At 42.9% G+C, this 17,369-nt stretch overlaps 1 pseudogene; it reads right to left on the reverse strand.

The window, feature by feature from the left end:
• Positions 1–2,901: 2,901 nt before the first annotated feature.
• The window catches only part of LOC143639972 (AT-rich interactive domain-containing protein 1B-like), a 35,727-nt pseudogene continuing 21,259 nt past the window's right edge, over positions 2,902–17,369 (reverse strand).

The raw sequence follows: 17,369 nt of genomic DNA on the forward strand, positions 1-17,369 counted from the left end.
TACCAACAGATTCAACTTTATAGCACCATTTAAAAATACTAAACTTTCTTTGCACCTTTATTTTTATCTTTTTTTTGGTACACATTTAAAGTACGGGCATCCTGTAAGTTTCTAAAAAGCCTCATAGGAAAAAAAAAAAAAAAACAACAACTAATTTTTAGGACAAAGCAATAACTCAGTTTATAGGCAAGATGATCTCAAGCAGGCTGCAATTCTTCATGGGCTTCTGTGAGTCTTGATTCTGGGATGAGAGTGGAGAAAGAATGCTAGAATCTTCCTGAAGGAGCCTAGAGACTTCGCTGCATGTTTGCCTGTGCCCACGAGCTGCTCAATGGTTGGACTCTGGGCACTGGCTACAACTCAAAGCATGACATTCATAGTCTATGATTTTACTCTTCTGATTGACTAGAGAATTGGGACATTAGATAACTCAGAGTTCACGAAATACACCTTTTATTCATACACTATGAGAGACAAATTAGAATCATATTGAATTCCATCTTACAAATCTCCATGTTTTAAGCTTGGAGCACTAAAATCTGTTTTTAGCAAGCAGCTGTATTTAAAGTAGAATTATAAATGGGTTTTTAATTCAACATATATTTGGCTGCATTGTTATGTAAGAAGACTGTCTGACTAAGTAATGTGGGAGTTGACAGATGAGACTGCTTGCAGAAAAAAATTCTTATTTTTTTTTTCTAATGACTACAGAGTCATGTCCTACACTGATTCTGACTGCGTGCTCCTGTCTAACTCTTCCATATGTTACTGTGGGTAATGTGAACCAAGAAAGCAGATGTGTCAGGGACTGGGAGTGTGGAGTACACTGTGACTAGAAGAGGGGTGAAATGTAGAGCCAGAAGAAGCAGGGGTCCACTAACAGGATGACTCTGTAGTAGTTTCAGAGAAATTGATGGTTATACAATAACAGTCAACGACCCCTGGAGAAAAAGTTTAAATTAGAACTGACGAGTATTAAAGAGCTACTCTGCACCAGGTAGGAAGGACTATGAGAATAATAATATGCCCTGAAATAGAAATAATCACTTTGCACTATTTACACCATATACAATATAACATATTCTTTTTAACATTGCACAATATAATATTATACATGGTGGAGTAAACTAAATGCAAAATAACTTTGAGGCACACAGAAAAAACATGGGATAGACTGAACTTTGATTAAAATTACGATGGACCAGAGAAAGACAGAGTGTTACATTTCAGGCTAGTCAGCTTCGGAGTTCTCACCTCCAGTGGGTTGGCGGCCACTTCCCATCTACATTGAAAATGATCATACCTCAATGTCAGAGTTAATTGCTTCAAAGAAAGACTAATTAGCTAAATAATTTGAGAAAATCGAAGTGTTGCTCCCCACTCTAGAGTAGGTAACCCTCGAAAGGTGCCTTCACACCTCAGGGCTTTGTAATTTGAGGATGCTGCTGTATTTCCCCTATTTCTTGTAAATAACTCGTCACTATAAAGCCACTTTAAGGAAACTAGAACAGTATTCAAGAACACCCATCACAGTGCTTAACAAGATTTTATGTACATTTATTCTTAACATGTGGAACATATAAAGATTTTATACTGAATAAATGATATTCATTAAGCCAGAGGAAAAGGAGGAATTTACATCAAGTTTTTTTCTTTTTTTTTAAACTATATTATCTTGAAATACAAATGTGGACTCTAATCACTGAAAAATCTTTGAAGTTGTGTTTCTTTCTTTTAATTGTATTTTTTCTTTTGTCTGTACTGGTAACCATTTCTAAATCAATCCATATGCAACCATTTCCACACCTTGATTCATGAAGCAAATTGTGATCAGCTGCTCTCTCGAAACAGAGCATGGCTTTATACATACAGAAACGTGTACATTACCCTCTTTTTTTTTGTTTGTTTTTGTTTTTTGTGTTTTTTGTTTCTTTTTTATTTTTGGAGATATGGCCCTAATGAAAAAATATATAAAATAAAAATTAAAAATTATTTAAATCTACTATCACTTTGTAGTTAACACATCATGAAAAAGAAACTAAAAAATTTGTACTAAAAACAAGAAAAAAAAAGAAAAAAAGTGAGGGTATGTTTAATGTACAACTTCTATATACATCACAGCCCATAGGCAGTAAAAAAAAAATATTTAAAAAATGATTAAAGGAATTGTGAAGAACTGTCATGTGGGGGGCCAAACGACAGACAGCAGACATGGCGGTAGTGGTGAGGAAGCAATTTTCATTGATCGCTATCAGGTATGTATTTTCAATCCTAACTTAAAAGACATTGTTTTTGTTCCTAGCCTAATGTAACCATCTTCCTGTGGAGAAACCAGTATCATTCATAGTTCTGACTACTGACTGACACACCTCCTTGAGCCCCTATACCTATATCTCTAGAAGTTTCTATTGCACAGAGCTTTAGGTGATGGGATGCAACTTTTTTTTTAACATTCTCTGAAGAATAAAATACATAGGAAACTAATAATTTTTCACCCTTTTGACTCAGTGTGGTGAAATTTTCCCATCTTAGCATCTTTTGCCAAAACTTTTTTCTTTAAAGTCAATTTGCTTCCCCCAAAATGCAATACAACATGGAAAAAAGAATATTAAAGAGAGAATCTGTGAAAAACAAAATGTGACCTTTGAATGCACTAGACAGCAACTTTGGTTAAAAAAAAGAAAAATAAATAAAAAAAAAACCCAAAAATGTACTTATACACACAGACAGCAAATATTAATTTTATAACTGTTCAAATTAATTATTTAATTCCCAATTGGTAAATAGTGAACGGGGCAGAGGAGCAAAGATTTTCTTTTCCTTCTTCCTACGCTGGATAAACAAGAACAGAAAACAGCCAGTAATATGTGACGCTCTAATCTTCACACACACATGCTTGCCTTCTCACTATGTCATAACTGCCCAATCTGAAATAGTACATCACAGATGACAGATGCAACCAGAGTGTTCAGGACAGCTGATATCGAGATATCCAGCAACCGACCCTCGTGCAAAAGGAATTCCGAGCGATTCTCGTCCACTCTGGCGATGGCCAGTAAAGCCTTGGCCGCCCTGCACATCATGTCTACGCTAGGTGGTTCCAGAGGTGGGGGCTTCATGTGTATGAGGTTATGCTGGCTCTGCTGGTACTGCGCCATCGTGACCCCGTCCTCCAGGAAGCTTATCAAGTTCCCAATGCTTCCCTTCTGCACAGCTATTGCCCTTGCTGCTAGCGCATCTCCCTGGGCAAGGTTCGATAAAAGCGCCATGGACATTTCTCCACAGACTGGTTTTGCGATCCCCAACGTACCTAACTAAAGTAGCATAGAATTTCTCCTGACGACTAAATGGAGGCATGGCCAAGATGAGGTCCACGTTATTGTCCTGCATGCTGAGCTTACAGAGGGTCTCCAGCACGAGTCTTTGAGGCGACAGGACCGAGTTAGGTCCCTCTGTGGGAAAGGGGTCTTGTGCCTCTGCGGATGGGCACACCATCCAGTGCAGCAAGCCATCCAGGATCGGCAAGCAGATGCTTTCCGTGTAAGCGGACAAGTCTAGCTGCCCCGAGATGTTGGCCAATGTGACCAGTGTGTTGTCCCGCAAGACCTCCTGGCAGTCCCACCACCACTCATCTTTGCTGCAGGCCACCCCCTTGTCCTCGTCCTCCTCCTTCTCGTAGGTCTGTGGCACTCGTTTTCTCTCTGGATGCTCGTGGTGAAGAAGAATCAGCTTCCCCAGGATCAGCACCAAGCCCGGATGTTTGGACATCTCGGCGTCGTTGCCAGGCACGAAAGACAAGCTGCGCACGATGTTGGACACGCAGATGCAGAGCCTGGCCAGCGAGTCTTGCCAGTGTGCGATGGTGCACAGCGGGGTCTCTCGTCCCGGCTCCTGGGCTCATCTTCCAGCAGCCTGATGTTCCGGTGGCTTTTGGCCTGCTGTATACCAAAGGGAAACTTGCTGCTTTCGGTCTGGGGTCCAGGGTTTGCTTCTTCGGGCAAGGCCCCCAGCCGAGCAGACAGGACATCATCGATGGTGGCTATGATGCTTTTCTCTGGCTGCTCTTCAGAATCACCTTTGCCTTCTGGCTCTTTCTTTCTACCTGTGGAGCTTAAATGGGGAGGTGGGCGCCTGCGAGGAGGAATCTCCATCTTACTCTCAAAGTGAGTCTGAATGTGCTCCGTGGTGTCACCGCCCCCCAGCTGCCAGTGCAGAAGCCAGCTGCTGAACTCCTGCACTCGGCCCAGCCGGTCAGAGCGGTCCACCACAAACAGGTTGTTCTTCTTGACAATCTTTATGGGCAGCTTGTCAAATTTACTGGCCTGTCTGGGCTTCTCTTTGGGGGCTGTAGTGGTGTCTGGGGCAACGAGGGTGGCACTGCTCTTTGCCTCCGACTCCACCTTTTCCATGTCTTCCTCCTCTTCCTCCTCGTCCTCCTCCTCCTCCTCCTCCTCCTCCTCCTCCTCCTCCTCGAGACCCTCAGTGTCTTCTTCCTCTTTCCCAGAATCTTCTGCCAGGGACTGGCTGTCCTCTCCCTTTACTGCACTGTGACAGAGTGCTTTCTGGCTGGGGTCTCCCACTTCATACTCCATGAGAATTCCAAAAATGTCAATCAGGCATTTTCTAAAGTATTCTACTAAAAGTTCAAGAAATCCAGACAACTACAGGAGAGGAGAGAGAAGAGATACAGTCATGACATCACCCTGGGACCACCTTTCTGGCTGGGTAGGACCACATGTGTGCTGGGTGAACTTCCCAAAGCCCACATCATGAACCAAGCCAACATAGGCACGCCTCCCGTTGCTGCTGACTTTCAACTCCCCCAACCTGAACCTGACTTCTTGCTCCACATTGCTAATGTCATCAATGAGGGAGGGCTCTGCTCTTCTTTATCCACCTGGTTTAGATACAGCACACTCATTATTAGAAGAGTAGGAATGTGGATTTTATAGACTCTTTCACCCAAAGTGACTCGTTCTCTTCTATTATTTATCTGAGACTTGCTTGCTGGGATTTTTATGGTTATTATTCTTAGGTTTTTATGGTTATTTTTGTCTCAGGTGCCATAGGTTACCCTAATTTATATTCACTATATATTCTTTAGAGAAGATAATTTCAACTATGTGGTAGCTCATAAACACTGAAAATTAGAAACAATTCAATTTAGTCTTTGATAAATGAATTAAAATGTTTCCTAAAATGCAATTTTACATTTCAGTTAGTCACAGCTCAAGCTGAAAGACAAAAGCCACTAGGAGAGAGCCACCAATTGCAAGAGCAAGCTGCCACACAAGGGCCCTTCAAGAAATAGGTCATAAAAAGGGTTTTCTCATGACAGACACCGGCATCACCACACTGTCCTGTTTGCCAGCAGTGTCTTTTGGAAAGTGAGAAGCACCGACTCTGGCACAGTACTTGCTTTCAGGGTCCCAAAGAAACCGTTTCCAGGTAGGAGTCTGGATAACTGAAGCATACTTTTCCCCTGGGGAAAAGGGGAAGTTAAAAAAATGATCCTGAGTGTGAGAACATGTGACCAGCACAGTTCACCTATTATAAGGATGAAAGTTAATTACTCTAGTGAAGGCCAGATACATTTTAAAATATTTATTTTCTTTTAAAAGAGACTTTGTGTGACATTTAAGACCTTATTAATCTGCTTTCTATCAACTGAAAATCACCCTTCTGGGGCACATTACACTGAGGAATATATGAAAGAAGAAAGGGGAGGTGGGAGAGGATGGTCTTATTTCAGTGGAAGCATGGAAAGTGCTCTGTTTTTAACAGAAAGCAGAGCATTGCTCATGTGCTCCAGGGAGAAGGGCCCATCCTCAGCTCTCCCCATCCAGCTGCCTTCCGCCCAGCTACTAGCAGTGCACCGGCTGGCGAGGCTCATTCTTAAAGGTGAAATAACTGCTTCAGAATAACCTGGGAAGAGGCAGAATAAAGGCGTAGACCTAGACAGAGGTTTGGCCACAAGACCAGGACATTTCCAGCTGGAGGTAGGGTGGGGTGGTGAGGTTCACTGACCTCCTCTCTACTTCTATATACTTCATACATTTTCTGTAACATACCATTTGTTGTTATATATGTTTTGATGAGCCTTTATTTTATTCATTTATATATGTTTGGTGCTGAAAATTGAATCCAGGCCCCCTAGGCAAGCGCTCTACTACTGAGCCACAATCTCAGCCCCTATTTGTTTTTAATTAACTGAAAGACATCACATCCCCCTGAAAAGTAGGGCAATGTTCCATTGGAACTAACCATATTTCCAACCCTGATTCACTCTTAACTTTATGTTACATTTTGACTAATATTCCCTTTGGCCTGCTAACATTCATCTAAAGATTTAACTTGGCCACACCCCCCACCCACAGTCACTGTTTTCCTGAGAAGCACAGGTATGTGTATGTGTCACCTGACTGAAATGAGTATCACCGCAGATCACATTCTCAGGCAGCTACATACTGATCAATGTCGATTTATGACTACAATGATTAGAGAGGTTAGCTGATCACTACCAATCAACCTCGGCATCAGATCAGGTGTGTTGCACGACTGGATTTCATTTCCTAACACTCTAATCTGGCCACTGGCTAGTCTGGTGCCAGCTTGCTCACCTGGGAGAGATTGAAAGTAGCAACCGTGCTGTCATCATAGAGAAGGATGTTGATAGTGTCCAGAGCCCAAGTACTTTCAGCCAAAAGCCCTGATTTAAGGGACATCATCACATGCCATGCCTCAGGGGTAACTGAAAACAGGAAAGAATAAGGATATCAGTAAAATGAACTCTATGAATGAAAGGGCAGAAAGTAACAAAAGAATGAGAGGAAAGAAGTGGAGCACCGGGTTAAACAGATGCTCTGAGAGCCGAACATGCCCCTCTTCTAAGATTAAATGGAGGTGACAAGTTTTGCTAAGAAACGTCTGTTGTCTAAGATCTTTTTGTTGTTTTGCTGGTGAAACCGGACCACTGCTAGCCGAGATGGCTGGGCTAGGCACAGGGTCCTTTCTCATCTCGGGTATTTTACCACCTAACAGTCTGTAAGGATGCATTGGTTTCTAGTAAGAATGGGCCCGGAAGTGCTCCTGTCTTCTTTTGCATTCTTCACTCACAAATGTCTCTGGAAGGCTGGTAAGTATGCAGGACACAAAAGGAAAATTTAAATCCCAAATGGCACATCCTCAGATACAAAGTCTTGATTTCCCCATGCTGTCTTCTTCTATTTTTGAGCTCCTGCTCAAGAACATGCTGCTGACAAATATAAGCACTCTGATGGTTAGATTTCAGAGTGTGGTCTGAACCAAGGAATGGGAAATAAAAGGGCTGTATTTTTTCTTGTTTTCCTTATTCCTGTTCCTGAAGAAATAAAGTGATTAGATAAAGAATTATAAGATTTGCCTATGATGGGGCTGGAATGGACCCATTACTTTTCAATGGGAGCTGCTCAGGAGGCCCTGCAGGAGAGCATGGTGGGAGACCAGGACTGAGGAGGAGACCTGTTCTACTTGATGTGCCTGAACCAAAGCTAGGAGGGTAGGAGGGGGTTTCTGGGCACCCAAAGTACTGTGTCATGGGGGAGGGCACTGAACTCGTTCCTCCTTTGTTTTATTTTAAAAAATGTTTTAAGCTGTAGATGGACAAAATACCTTTATTTTTATGCAGTGCCGAAGAGTGAACCCAGTGCCTCACATGTGCTAGGCAAGAGCGTACTACTACCACTGAGCTACAACCCCAACCTTCCTCCTTTATTTTAATTCTATTTTTCAAACTTTCTAAGATAGATAGTCATATAGTACTTTTACATTAGAAAAGTCAAACTTTTTTTTTAATAAGGAACAAGCAACTCAGGAAGCTGAGACAGGAGGATCATGAGTTCTAAGGATAGCCTCAGTCACTTAGCAAGGCCCTAAGCAACTCAGCAATACCATGTCTGTCTGTGTGTCTCTTTCTCTCTCTCTCTCTCTCTCTCTCTCTCTCTCTCTCTCACACACACACACACACACACACACACAAACACACACACACACACACACACACAAAAACACAACCCGCCCAAACCAAAAACAAACAAACAAACTAACAAACCACCAGGACAGGGGATATAGCTGGTATAGCCCCCTGGGTTCAATCCCTGTTATCCAAAAAAAAAAAAAGAACATTTTTCCCTAGGCTTCAGACAAGTACTTATATAACATATACTAAGAATTGTTAAACAATAATAAATATTTATTTAAACATACATATGTACACAGTTTTTATATATATTTCTATATAAAAAATGGTGTGAAAGTGTCTGTATTTTCTCTCCCCATGTGATGCCCTTAGATATCAAAATGCCTTACTTTTTTCTCTCTACGTATATATCTTCTTCATGTCCATGACTAAAAACATCTTTAATGCATTAATTTAGAATCTTCAATTTTCTAATTGCTACAAATAATTTAAGTCAAGTGATTCTGAAATTTTTTTCTCATTCAACCAACATCTATTATTTCCCTTGTGTTAAGTAAATGCAAAAAAACTGTGTACTCCCAGACATTCCAGATCTCTAATGAGCATTTACACTCTCTTGAAGGCTGAACAAGTGACAACCGCTTCAACTGAAGTAGCTCCCTGGGCCACATCTGCCAGTGCTGGGCAGATTATGTCAAATCCACGGAGCACACAGCAGCCGGATCCAGGTACCATATCTACGGATGCCGGCCAAATCTCCACTTTTTCCCATGGCAATTCACAGTGTTGTTACAAAATCAGAGTGGCATGCCTTCAAATTCTCAAGGTCACCCTTAGCATTTCCATGACCTCACAGTGGGGGTTTGTTAGCACATGATGTAGGGATTAAGTGGCTTGGTTAATGCCAAATCCTTAAGCCTGAAACACAGTATAGACTTACTGAGGATTCCCTGACCTCTTATTAAATAAATATTATATTTATAAAAATCTTTATTTTTTAAGGTTTACTTTTATGTGGTGCTGAGGATCGAACCCAGTGCCTTGCTCACATGTGCAAGGCATGCACTCTGCCACTGAGTCACAACTTCAGCCCCTGACCTCCTATTTGAAGCTCTAATCTCCACACAACATTCATACCTAAAAATACGACATCAACTCAAGTTCTTCTCCAGCACCATCTTAATTTGTATGGTTTCCAACTATTGCTCTTACATAAAAGCGTTCTGATAATTTGCACTCATAAGTACTTATCTTACGAGGCTGGGGATTGTGGCTCAAGTGGTTGTGCGCTGGCCTGGCATGTGCAAGGCACTGGGTTCGATCCTCAGTACCACATAAAAATAAATAATAAAGATACTGTGTCCACCTAAAACAAAAATATTTTAAAGAAAACTTATCTTACTAATATCAACAAAAATTACATCAATTAAAATTAAAATTCTAGGCCAAATTATATGGTTATATTGAGTGCATATATGAATATGTAGCAATAATCCCACCATTATGTTCAACTATAATGCACTCATAAAAACAATGTGGAAAAAAAAATTCTAGACTTCAACTGAAATTCATTTCCAGAACAAATCTCTGTAATTCTTACCAATATCTTTGGAGGTAATCTTTCGCCTTTGCTTCAGGACTGATTGTGATGCTTCCACTGAGCCAGGAGGAAGGGTGATCTCCCTTCTGATTGGGGGTGGCTGGGGGGGGTGGCCCAGTGACCTGGGACGTGGGGACTGTAGGCATGACCTTCTGCATCTTCATGGTGGGCAGAAAGGGGGACTTGCTTAGAGACATGCGATTCTCCAGAAAGCGCTGGAAGGAAGCCGGGCTGGGCGCCCTGGAGATATGGTTTGGCAGTGATGGTGGTGTCTGGTAGGATGACTGAGGTGGGCGCGTGATGGGCTGCATGGAGGCGAAGATGACATATAAGGCTGGCATTGGCTGACGTGAGAAGACCACTGGCTCTCGTGATTTATCCTCTGATCAAGTACCATCAAGTCATCCGTGCGGCTCATGCCTGGATAAGGAGGAGCCTGTGCAGGGCCGCTGGGGCCCTGCCTGTTTGGGTAGGGGTAAGGCATATCGTTACATGCTGCCCATATGTTCTGCTGAGGCCCTTCACCGGAGGATGCCTGCATGGGGCCGCCCAGCATCTGAAGTGGGATTCCCTGGGGCTGCATCTGGCCTGGGCCCTGCATTCTCTCTCTGTTGTAGGGGTATGGATACTGGCCCTGAAAGGGCCTCCGGTCCGGGCCAGAGTAAGAACTTCCATACTGGTTGTACATCTCTTGCTGCTGATTGCCATACTGCATGTTATACATGTCTCCCTTGTGGCACTTGGGTGGAGTGCATCCAAGTGCATCCATGTGGCATTTTTAATTCTGAAATTTATATAAAGTCAAATCATGCTGGTGTGCTCTTAGAGGTATAATCACCCAAGCTCAAATTATGCAAAATAGTTATTACCTGGTGGTAATGTTCATTTCAAGATGAACATGGGAAGCTCCTACATAATGAGAACTAACAATTTGGCGCTGTTTCCATGTCACATAATGCCTTGTGTCACACACTCCAAAGAGGGTTTCCAAAGTTTGTTTTTACACGTTGGAAATTTTCTGTGGCAGAAACAAAAGCCTCCTCTCCTTGAAGCATGGTGACAGTGCAGCCTCAGCACACAGGCGGGTGCTGGGTGGGGCTTGAAGCCACACTGAGAAACAAAAGGCTGGCCCACAGGAGAGCACTGAGGAGCCCAGGGCCACTAGAAGTTCCAGGGCCAAAGAGATGTCTTACAGAAAAGTCTCCAGACAGAATTCAGCTCCCCAGGCTGTGACATCATGTCACCCAGTGTCCAGCCCCAGCAGTACCTGTCACTAAGCTGGGAACTCTGGGGACCAGTGCTAGTCAGGGTGGGTGGGAATCTCTGGTTGGGAGGGAGTGAGATGCTGAGATTTTAATTAGTACTTGTTTTACCTGAAAACTGTTTAAGATCAGAGGGCTCAATAATACAAGTCACTGTATGTATGTGTGTGTGTGTGTGCGCATATATAAAATACACACACATATATATTCTATTATTATTACATATATCTCTCCAAAAAACGCTAAATGTTTAAAAGCTGCTTTGTGATAAAAATTTTTAAAAAAATCCTCTATTTTGCAAGAGGTCTTCCATCTGAAAGGTTGTTTAGAAATAGCGAGGTCCTATGTTTTTGAAAAGCCACCCAGAGGCCCAAGCCTTAGCATCAACTCTAACAGCTGCATGGGGTTTGTACAGCTAAAGAGCAATGGCCACCGCCAACTTGATTATGGGGCATTAATATCTTAGTTTTTTAAAGACAAATTAACTTTTACTATATAACATTTTGAGTTTCCTTTTCTATATATTCTTCAAAACACTGACAAATTTCTGTTTTACAACAGCTTTTGACACAAGAGTATACAGTTGTCCCATGGTATCTGCAGGGGATTGGTTCCATGACCCCTGTGGACACCGAAATCCAAGAACGCTCAAGTCTGAATATGGTGCAGTCTTTGCAAATAACCTATGTACTGCCTCCTGTATACTTCAATTCATCTTTAGATTATTTCTAATACCTATACAATGTTAATGAATGCTTTATAAATTGCTATCTCTATTGTTTGGGGAATAATGACAAAGAAGCATGTACATGTTCTGTACAGATACAATTTTTTTTAAAGATGCTTTCAAACATTTTTGGTCTGTGGCTGGCTGAATCCATGGATTTGGAACCCACAGACAAAAAGCCAACTGTACATTATGGAACCTCTTCACAACACACCTCACTCTCCATTGGTCTTGTCATCGTTTGTAAGAATTAATGTATTTAACTTCATTTAACATGTTATATTTATTTCAAAATATTATAAAATAAGAGCTATGTTTAATTACTGACTCCCAAATTCCAGAAGTACTTTTTAGTATTAAATACATCCTGAATGTTCAATAAATGCTAATAATTTTGGTTATAATTCCTAAAAATCTTCAGAAGTAACACAAGTTGAGTTTCAGATTCTCAAAGAGGAATAGAGAACACAAGACCCCACACCCACTTGCCAACTCACCAGCTGCTGGGGATACAGGCCAGGCTGGTGTCCTCCATATGGTGGCTGTCCTGCTGGAGGACCTTGGCCTGGATACTGCTGCCCATAAGGTTCATGCCTGGAACAAGGCATTAAAAGGAAACTTAATGAACAAAGGACTTGGGATGAGCACAGCATGAACAGTCCATTTTGGATACTCTTCCCCCAGTGGTGCTGCCGTTCCTCTGTCACACACTGCTCCCCACAGCCTTCCTGGGCAGCGGCTGCTGTAGCTTTTAGCAAGAAGGATGGGAACACCCATTTCGGGAGTACTGCCAATCTCCTGGCTTGGGATGTTGCTAATAGGTGTGAGAGAAATACGGGTTGAACAGGCAACACCTGTGGGTACCTGCCCAAGCCTTTGAGGGAGAAGCTCCGCCTCCCACTGAAGCTCACCCAGGAAGTGTCACGGACGCCATGTGAGGCACCATGACAGCAAGAAGCAGAGGAACCTGGGTCTCAAGCAGTGTTGGTAGAAGTGCTGCCACATGCAAAATGGTCTACTTTTTACTTTCTCATTATGAATAAAAATGTTTAAGTTTTTAAAGGTCAAACCTAATTCCAATGATGCTGATACAGTCACAAAATTTCATAGTTCTATGACCTGAAAGTCTACGGAAAAAAAAACCAACAATGACTGAAATGTACTCCTATTAAGTCACAACCTGGAAATAAGTAATACATTTATTTCCAACTGCAACTATACAGAGAAATTGTGAATACCATAAAAATAGTATGTTCTCAAGGGCAACAGATTTGAACTCTTGAAAAATAAGTTGGTTTAAATTAATAAATTGAATCTTATAAGAAAGAGAGTAACAAAATTGAATATATTCCTAACATAATCAAGGAATAAGAAAAAAATAAATTTTTAAATATCAACAGGTAAAAAAGACAGATTTTTTTTAAACTACTATGATTATCTAGAAATAAAGAAATATAATTGACATGGATAAAAATCTAAGTAACATTTTTCAGAAAAGCAAACTTAATGAAGTAAATCTCATGTGGTTGAACCAGAAAAGCATATGTACTGGAAATCTTCTAATAATATATGAAAATGTTCTTGTAATCTTGTTAATAAAATCAGTCAGTCAGTTTTAACTGGGCCTTAAACTCAAACCAAAATCCTGGTCTGGCACACTAAACATAATAATGGCCAACTGATTGAGGCATATATATATGGCCAGGGTTAACAACTAGAAGAACAAATTCTTCAGCCACTATGAGACAGTGTTTTGCTACTTGGGCACAATATAGCTATATACTCTCAAGAACCGGTGTGCAGAAAATGTCAGGGAGAAACCTTACCTAGTAAAGCAGCGATCTTCCCAACTTCCTCCCTCTGATTAAACTAAAGAGCACCCCGTGTGTGGAGGGCGAGAGGGGCCATCTCAGCAGGTGGTCCCTGGGCATATGCACCCCCAGATCCTGGAGGAAGTGGCCTGAGAGCCAGCTCTGCTCTGTGAGTGGCACTCCACTCACACTCTTTCGTTGCTTCCAGTCTCTCCTCTTTTTTTTCTTTGAAGATCAAATATGACATTAAAGCCTGAGTGCTTCCCTGGATGGGAGGGAGCGAACACTCCCACAAAGGGGAGGGCATATTGAACCAGGGGCACAGGGGAGGGGTCTCGTCACAAAGAAAGCTCCCCCGTGCCACTGCTGTAGGGCAGTTTATGATGACCTCTCTCTGACATCTCAATGGCGCTCTTCCTTCTGGGCTGGTCCTGTGGCCTAACTGGCCACTTCAGTGACAAGATGGCTTCCTTTAGAGAGGCTCATGCGGGCCACGTGGCAGGCCTTCTCAGAACTGTTTATCAAGGAGTAATGTGCACTCTCTTTTTAGAAGGAAGAGTGGAAACATCAGAAGGAGCAACATCTGAAAGACCTTTCCAGAACGCCCAAAGCGTGACACTACAACCCTCAGACATTCCTTAAGAAACAGAGGGGGGAGGAGAGAGCTGGTTCTGCGAAATCCAGGAGTCTGGTAGCTCCCAGAGAAGTCACACCTGCTGCAGCTGGGCCACCTCACTGTGGTGACAGTGACCACCTGAGAGAGGGAAGTACATGCTGGGTGCAGCAGTGTGGCATGATGTGCTGAGGAGTGGCCTTGGGTCTTGAGTTCACAGGAGAAGCCTCTAGCAGCAGCCAGAAAAGCCCCAAATATCTTATTTATGCTATGAATTTGCTTACAAAAGTACAAAGCCATCTGGTTGCCTGGGGACAAGGTCCTTCTTTGTGGTCCTGCTGTGGCTGTCCCTGAAGGCAGCCAGCTGACACTCACCTGGGGATCAGTGGCAACTAGACAGGAAGGGCCACTGGGCTGCCCCCAGTGGCTCAGCGCCAGGGCTCAGGAGAGTAAGTTAGAACAGCATTTCTCCTGATTCTTCTCATCTTCCTTTTGAAAAATACTCACCTCCGGTCGTAACTGGCCCCATAGGGAAACTGCTGCTGCTGAACCATGCTCAGGTTGGACATGGCCCCTTCGGGACTCTTGCTGTACACGTCCTGCATGCTGCTGTTGGGCATCTGGCCTTGCATTGTAAAAGCCTTGCTACTTCCAGGCACTGCAATATTTGAAGAAAAGGTATAAAATGAGGCATCTGCAAGTTAACTCCTTCTAGGAGTCTGCCCCATGTCCACATGGCACACCACAATACTAATGAGAGAACCCAGGGTCTGAAGTCAGGTGGGTCCTGGCGGGGCAGAACCCTAAGATGTCCCCAAAGACACCTCTGCCACCCCAATGTGTACCTTAAATGACTGCCTTGCTTGGAACATGACGGAGCCTTGAAACAGCATGGCTTCTGCTGCCCCTGATTATGGTGTATTAGGTGCTAAGAGGAATTTCACAGGTATAATTAAAGTAACTAATCAGCTGTGAGTTAACCATGAAGGAGAGTATCCAGGTAGCCCTTCAAATCCCTGGCTAGAGGCTGGAGATGGAGCCAGTCTGAGACCTTCAGTTGTCCTGAAGCCACTGCCCTGCTTTGGGGAGGACTGCCTTAAAGAGAGGAGGCAGGGATCAGTCAACAAGCCAGTGGTCAACCAGGCTTTAACCACAGGAACTGAATTCTGTCAACAACCTGAATTAATTTGAAAAGGACCCAGGGCCTGACTCAGAGGGAGTCCTGGCAACACCTTGACTCCAGCCTGAGGGACCTTCACCTGTTATGCAGCAACCAGCAACCCACTCGGGGCCCAGGTCCATACCAGTGAGGTCTAAGTCTTATCTATACAAGAGGCCACTCAACATCTCATGGCATAGCTGTGAGGAAGACAATGAAATGTGTATACTCAGTGAGTTCCACTATGAGGGAGAAGACTTGAAGACCTCAACTTGAACACCCATGCACAGACTCTTCCAAAATCAGAACAGATAAAATCACCAGAGTTAAGAATAGCTCCAGATGGGCTGGGCCCTGGCTATTTCTAACAGAGGTAGCCTGCCAATAAGCCCCTGCATGCAAATCTGCATTGGCTCAGCTGAGGAAATGGGACCAAGTCCAGAAACGAGCCTTCAGGCAAATTAAACATTCTAATGCAAACTTTAACTGATACATCATACTTTCTTCATTCTATGATGGTTGCTTTTATGCTGGGAGAGGCAGACACTGACTAAGTTTGTGAGCTCAGACATCTGTTAGGACGGCATTGAGGCGAACCCGAGGCCGCCTCGGGACCAAGGCCTTCACGCACCGTGCACTTCCTCCTACTTGACAGAAGATTGCACTTCAAGCCTGGCAGAACCAGTTTTGAGATTACTTTCCATTTTGTAGATGTGAAAACAAAAAAATCAAGTAGCATAATTAAAATTAAATAGCTTAATTCCCAGATACACAAAAAAAATTCTTAAAAACCAATAGGAAAAAAGACAAAACTGGACAAACCCATTCAAAGAAAAGGAAAAACAAATGAACAATCAACAAGTGACATGTGAAAAGATGTGGGAGCTCACTAATAATTAAAGAAATCCAAGTCAAAACGATCACAAGGCCTTTTCCCCACAGTCTGACTGGAAAACATTAGAATGACTGATATTAATCATCCCTGGTGGGGGTGGGGGATCCACTCTCTTACACACGTGCTGGAAGTACCCGGAGTTCTCAATACCTGCTAAGGGAGGCTACTCTTCCACAACCCCAAGAAGCACATCTGCCGATATTCAGCCTGTGAAGTCTCCTCCCTAGTGACTTTGAGCTGGATCACGTGATTAGTATTGACCAGTGGGGCTCTGGCCAATGGGTACAAGCAAATTCTTGCAACTGGGACATGTTTTTTGGAAACTCCCTTTGGAGTCTTATCTTCTTGAGCCCCATCTATCATGTCATGGGGACCAAGAAGTTAGGCAAAAATTTCCTATGGAGGAGTCCCAAGCCCAAAGCTTCAGGAGTCTTCTGTAGAAACTGGCCACTCAGGAGACACCACTCACAGAGCTCCCAATCTAGCTATCAGATGCTGGAAGCCACCTCAGTGTCCTGGCTGACAACATATGGAGCCAAGAGCAAGCCAGCCTAACACAGCCACGAGACAGTGAAGACACTGCAAAGTGGTGCTGTTGAAGCCACTAAGTTTGGGGGTGGTTTGTTGGATCATAGATTACTGAGATACTTAGTCAAGGAACAAAACAAAACAAACAAAATAAAACTTCCTGTCCTTTGAACAATCTGAGTGAGGGACAGATTTGCAGAAACACTGTCACAAGTGCTTCGAATTCAACAGCCACTGCATCACCGTTCACAACAGAAAATATTAGGAACTAACCCATCCAGCTCTAGAGCATTAGGTGTATCTATTCCATTACAAAAATCAAGTAGAGCTATGTATTCAGATATTACAGATACTCAAAATAACTACTTAAGCCACATACAAACACCATGATCACTTGTTCGGGATCGGTACCTCAGGAATAAGGCAAAAGCCTGGCACTTGGGTTCACCATGCTGCCACACCATGGGTTGGCAACTCCCACAGGAGCTGTCTCTGGGTGGCAGCCACGACAAAGAGCATGTTTTCCACTGAGAGTGGTCTGGTCAGCTCACTGCCAAGTTCCCTCACAGAATGAGGCATGTAAAGAATGTAAACTGCACTGAATAGGAATCGGGCTGTAAAAAAAAATCTATTTCCTGTGGCTTTCTATATATCTGTTTTACTTTGGGATTAAAATACAAATTTTTCCATATTATTGTCATATTTTCAAAGTCTAAAAGTGGGATAAGGACACCAAAATTTCAGCAAGTGAGCTGAAATATACTAGGGATTGTTCTAGTCATTGTCTACATAGCTGATGAAGCACACTATATATATC

Source organism: Callospermophilus lateralis, unplaced genomic scaffold (genome assembly GCF_048772815.1).
Source record: "Callospermophilus lateralis isolate mCalLat2 unplaced genomic scaffold, mCalLat2.hap1 Scaffold_103, whole genome shotgun sequence".
Classification (NCBI taxonomy): Eukaryota; Metazoa; Chordata; class Mammalia; order Rodentia; family Sciuridae; genus Callospermophilus; species Callospermophilus lateralis.